Consider the following 6,000-nt stretch of genomic DNA (forward strand, 5'->3'; position numbering starts at 1 on the left):
AAAATGACTCCATAATTTTCCTTTAAAATTTAGAGATGACACAACAGACAGGGAATATAACTTTCAGTTACATAAATTTGGCAGCAATTCACTCAAATAACCTCCAAGAAAATCTGTTCTAAAGAGACCCCCCCAAGCCTAAATCTCAAAAAACAAATAAAAATCCTCAGAGGTTTTCAATAATTTTCAATGCCAGAAGATCCTGTGGTCTCTGTATGAAATTACCATTCCTAAACTCCACCCCCAGAGAGTTTTATTTCAAAGGCTTGAGGCGAGGCCAGGGAATCCATACTTTCAACAGGAAGCCAGGTTGGTTTGAGAAACCATTGTTCATTGATGGCTTACAAAAAGAGAAGAAAACTACCACCAATATGCTTTGGAAGTTTCCACTCCGAATAAAAGATGTTCGAAGGGATGGTGAGTTCCTAAATCACTTGCATGCCTCTCTGGAAAAAGCACACATTAAATAACGCTCAATTTAATGTAGATACTAAATACTTATTCTATCAAGTAGCATATAAAATGTAATAATACAGTAAAGCTAGTTTTATCCCCTCCCCCAAGATTCTGTGGTCAAACAGTTCAGTACTTCTCTTTAACAGATGTTTTTGATCTGGTCAAAGCACAGACCGTGAAAGTTTTTGCAATTTCATGGGGTTTAAAGGCCAACTCTGCTCCAGAAGATAAAATTCCAAAAAGATAAATTATGGTCCAATACAGCATTATCTAGTCCCCCTAGAGTTACATTCCAAAATTCCTGCCCAGCCCAGGTGCCTAAAATCACCCTCCGTTTCTCTTTTTAAACCCAGTTCCTCAATCAGGACTCTTAATCCTATTCTTTCCTAGTCAAGATTCCTTGACTTTCTTGCATTTTCAATATATTATTTTATTTTCTTTAAATATTTAAAAATTCAACAACAAAAACTTTGCTCAACCCTCAAATTACAATCTTCCTCCTCGTCTTCATCACCGAACAGCTCAGAAAGGTCTCCCTGTGCCCTGACTGCGCAGGTGTCCTCATGCCTCACCCACTTTTGAACAGTTCAACCCGGCACACGCCCACACGGTTGATAACTGCTGTTCCAAAGCTACCGACCCAAAGGCCTTTCTTTTCTCAGGCCCAATCCTCCAGAACTTTTTTTCCCCAAACCTAGGTTTAGCCCTTGTCTAGTGGAAGACCCAATACACAAAAATCGACAGCTGTGGATGGCAGCAGAGCTTAGAAGCCGGTGTCTCAGAAGTACTTCATTTTTAAATTCTTTTTCAATTACACTTGATATTCAATATTATATTAGGTTCAGGTGTACAACATCGTAGTTATACAGGGTATAACTTATAAGTGACCCCCCTCCACGAGTCGTAACATTTATTACACTAGTATTGACTACATTCCCTGAGCTGCACATTACATCCCCGTGACCTTTCAGTGACTAACAATTTGTATAAAGTACTTTAAAATCCACAAGCCTCTCACTACTCCTCCGCCCTGCAGGCCCTCAGGCTGGAGCCAATGGTCAATTCTCCAGTAAAAACTCGGGAAAGAGGTCTCCAGCGAAGAAGGGGCTTTTTCACGTTCATGCTCCCGCTGGGAGAGAGGAGCTGCGGGGAGAGCCCAGAATCATGACGCCGGGCCTGGGAGAGAGAGTGGGGGGCCCCTGAATCTCTTCCTACCAGGCAGCTTCTCCGACAGGCACTCCGCCGGCGGCAGAGAGAGCACCGCTGCGGCGTCCACACCTGAGCTGATGTTTCCCTCCCAGCTCGGCCTCTGCAGGGTCCCGACCCGGCCCGGTCTCTCGCGCTGAGGCAGGACAGCCCCCACCGAGGCCGGGCCGCTCCAGCCCACGCGCCCCAGCCCCGGCTCCAACCCGCTGCCCCGCGAGAGATGCCCACGCACCTCCTGCTCCGGCGGTGCCAAAGCCCCGCGTACTCACCCCAGACACCTCGGTCAGCACCGCAGGGAGAAAGAGGAGGAGGTGGGAGCCGGCAGTGGGACCTCTCGGCCTTCGGAGCCAGGCCCCAGAGCGCCGGCTCCGCCCCCTACCGGTCCCACCGTCTCCGCGGCGCGGCCCTGGGGGCGGAGCGGCCGGTTCCTCCACACGCCTGGCGTCCCACCCCCGGTCAGAAGGAGCCCACCCGGGCGCTGAAGCGGGCGCCCAGAGGGGAAAGGAGACTTGGACAGCTTATCTCTTAAGTGACCTTAAAGCCTTGAGCCAATACTGCGGTAGATGCTGGGCGCCTCCTCAATTCCATTGCAGTAAATGGTCACGAAACATGGGGAAGAAGAGCCATGCCTGAGCCTCGCGCCTCTAGCAAAGACCGTGGAAGAGCACTGAAGAGTTTCAAGTGCCCTGTGCTGTAAGTACAAACAGTAGAAACCCACTCTGGAGGAAGCGTCCTTTATTTAGTCCCACAGGATTCAAGCAAATACAAGTTCACAATTAAAAAAAAAACAGCAAGTACGAGAGGCCCCACATAAGTGTCAGTGAGCAGAACCCAACAGATTCGGACACCCCCTCCCACAAAGACATTAGATATTAGAATTATCTAACACAATATAGAAGAGGCTTTTTTTGTTGTTTCTGAAAATTTTAAAAAATAGGAACTCCCTAGAAATTACCAATTACAATGGGGATAGAGTACCATCACATTGTAGAAATCCGGCAGACACCACCTTTACCAAGTATTCAAAGTTAATGTAACCAATAGCATAATTTGGCATCACACATGAGGCAATCCTCTGAAGATATGACATCACCTTTGTTGTATTTCTGTCAAAAATACACTGGCAGGCACACAAATTAAGGGGTATTGTACAAAATAACTGGCCCATACACTTCAAAAAATGTCAATGTCATGCAATACAAGAAAAGATTAACTGTTTCAGATTAAAGGACACTAGGACTTTTGACATCTACATTCCTGCACTGGAAAAAAATGCTACACAGTATTGAGACAACTGGCATTGAATATGTACAGTGTGGTAGATTAAAAATAGCCTTGAATTCTTCATCATTCCTCTCACTGAGAAATGGGGATATATTTCCCATCCATTTCTTTTTTATTCTCACCAAAGGACATATTTTTTCATTGCTTCTAGAGAAAGAGAGGGAGAGTGAGAGACATCAGTGCGAAAGAGAAGCATTGATTGTTTGCCTCCCCCGTGTGCCCAGACATAGGATTGGGCGTATCTGGACTGCAGATTGCTGGTGTCCAGGCTGAGACAGAGAATCAACTACAATCTAGGTATGTGCACTGACTGGGAATCAAACCTGCAACCTGAGGATGCTCCAACTAACTGAACCACAGGGCCAGGGCTATCCCATCTGTTTACATTTGAGCTGGCCTGTGACTACTTTAACAAATGAAGTAAAGTGGAAGTGAATCTATGCCAATTTTGAATTCAACCTTTAAGAAGCAGTTTCTGCTTCCTCTTCCACTATATTTTGTCAAAGCAGTCACACGGAAGCCCAGATTTAAAGGAGAAAGATAGCCTGAGAAATGACAAAGAATTCAAGGTTATTTTTAATCTACAACCCTATAACATACTCATTTCCAGTTGTTTCAATAATATACTTTATAGCAACTTTTTTTCCAATCTAAGACCTCACATGAAGAAATCTTCTTAATCTCTGTTTTGGGGTGTATTCCCCACTACCCACCACCATTCATTGTTAAAGTCCTAACTCCCACTACCTCGGATTGTGACTATATTTGAAAACTGTGCCTTTAAAGACGGCATTAAGTTGAAAAGTGGGTCCTAATTCAGTGTGACTGGAGTCTTTATAAAGAAGAGGAAATTAGGACATAAACAACACAGACAGCCTCATATGGATGGGGAAAGGAGAAGGTAGCCACCTGCAAGCCAAGGAAAGAGGCTTCATGACAAATCAAATCTCTTAACAACTTCATCTTGGACTTCTAGCCTCCAGAATTATGGGGGGGGGGGGGGGGAACTCTTCTGTTGTTTAAGCCACAACCAGTCTGTGGTATTTTGTTATGTCAGCCTTAGTAAATTAGTACCGTCTCTTTTAATCTGAAATAGTTTATCATTCTTTGTCTTTCATGACACTGACATTTTTGAAGTGTACAAGCCAGTTGTTTTATAGAATATTCCTTACTTTGGACTTGTCTGATAGTTTCTCCATGATTAAACTCCGAGTATGCACTTTGAGCAGAAATAAGACAAAGGTGATATTAAGTCCTCATGGTGTCATCTCATATGTCATGCCAATTTGTATTACTGGTGATCTCAAGAATCACATGTTTCCTGGTCAGGTAGCTCAGTTGGTTGGAGCACTGTCCTGTACACCAAAATGTTCCAGGTTTGATCCTGGTCAGAGCACATACCTAGGTTGCAAGTTCAATCCCCAGCTGGGGTGCCTCTGAGAGGCAACCGATCAATGTTTCTCTCTCACATCATTGTTTCTCTCTCTCTGTCTCTCCAAAATCAGTAAACATATCCTTGTCTGAAGATTAAAGGGGGGAAAAACCTTTAAAAAATCCTAAAAAGGAAAGAAAGAATCAGTCGTTCTTGGAACTGTGAGCCACCATGTAAGAAGCCCAACTACACTGAGGCCGCCATGCTGTGAGAAAGCCCACGCTAGCCATTTGGAAGAGCCAAGAGATGCCCAGCCTCCTCCCAGCTGTTCCAGTCCCTAACCCCTCAGAATCACGCCTGGCAGAGGCTTCAGGCTTCATGGAACTGACGTCATGAGCCCTCCCTGCCATACCTGAATTCCTGACCTGCAGAATCATGAGATAATAATAATAATAAATTGTTGTTTTAAGTCTCGAAGTTTGGGATCATTTGCTATATAGCAATAGATAATCAAAGAAGACCATATATGATATGATAATATTATATCAACATTAAATTTCTTGAATTTGGATGTTATATTGTGGTTAATAGAAAAGTGAATTATTGAGAGTTGTTTAACTAAGTATCATGATGTCTGCAATTTCTCCCAAATGATGTATTTAAGTGTGTGTGTACAAAAGAAAGAAAGAGAGAAAATGTAGCAAAATGTTACATTTGATGAATATAGACAAAGTGTATACAGGTGTTCCTTGGATAATTTTTACAAGTTTTCTAAGCCTTGAAATATTTTTAAGTTGAAATTAAAAAGAGAGAAAGGGTTAAATCTCAAAGAGGAAAAAGCAATAACTACATTTCCTCTTCTGGTCAAGATGAAATGAAGTAACAGGGATCAGATGTACCATCCCAACTAAAGCATCTGAAAAAAAAAAGACAAAATATATAAAACAACAGTTTTCAAGATATTCTATATCAGGCAACAAAGAACAATGATCTCTGAGACACAGGAAAAGAAAGAAGGTGAATCTTACAACTGTCCCAGCTTACCTGGTGAGAGTTTCCAAGCCATGGCAGAGCAAGAGAATCCTAAAATAGGCTAGCGGACTCCTTGAGTTGAGGAGACAGAACCTAGAGTCCAGGGAGACAAAAGCAGCTAGAGTTCACAGGACAGACTAACAGAGAAGACAGAATACCAGAGATCTGCAAAGAGTGCCCCCTCGAGTATTTGTGATCAATGCATGCACAAAGGAAACTGCCCTAGGCCAGGGGAAAGAACCATCTGTGAGCATTAGCGGGATAGTTCCTGTCACTCATCCTGGCCTTGGAATAGTACTCATTTCCATCAGCCACACTGGAAAAAGTCATAATTCACAAGACATTAGGTAGAGTGCTCAGGAAAGTCTTGCCTCACTAGTTAGAGGAAAAATTAGCGCTGCAGTGAGCACTGCTCCAAATCTGCCTACTATATTGTACAAGTAAGACCCAAAAGGACCAAACTATATCCAAATCACTTGTGTCTCCCAGAACCAGTTCAAAATGATTTATAGAGCTACAAAAATATCCAGTACCCAACAAGGTAAAATTCACAATGTCTGACATCAAAAAAAGTTTAGCAGTTATAAAAGGATGCAGGAAACCACAATTGAGAGGCAGAAAAACACAATGGACAAATAATCAGTCAAAAG

General features: G+C 43.1%; 1 protein-coding gene across 2 annotated transcripts in view; it reads right to left on the reverse strand.

Annotated features, from left to right (window-relative positions):
* B4GALT4 (beta-1,4-galactosyltransferase 4) overlaps positions 1 to 2,035 on the reverse strand; it is a 37,342-nt gene extending 35,307 nt beyond the window's left edge. Inside the window, exon 1 of one of the 2 annotated variants that reach the window (XM_028505150.2) lies at positions 1,932 to 2,035. The gene's annotated coding sequence lies outside the window, so the exon portion shown is untranslated. The remainder of the gene's footprint in view (positions 1 to 1,931) is intronic. The other variant, XM_036018127.1, reaches the window with a different exon arrangement.
* Between the last annotated feature and the right edge of the window lie 3,965 nt (positions 2,036 to 6,000).

The sequence above is a fragment of the Phyllostomus discolor genome, chromosome 2 (assembly GCF_004126475.2).
Source record: "Phyllostomus discolor isolate MPI-MPIP mPhyDis1 chromosome 2, mPhyDis1.pri.v3, whole genome shotgun sequence".
NCBI lineage: Eukaryota > Metazoa > Chordata > Mammalia > Chiroptera > Phyllostomidae > Phyllostomus > Phyllostomus discolor.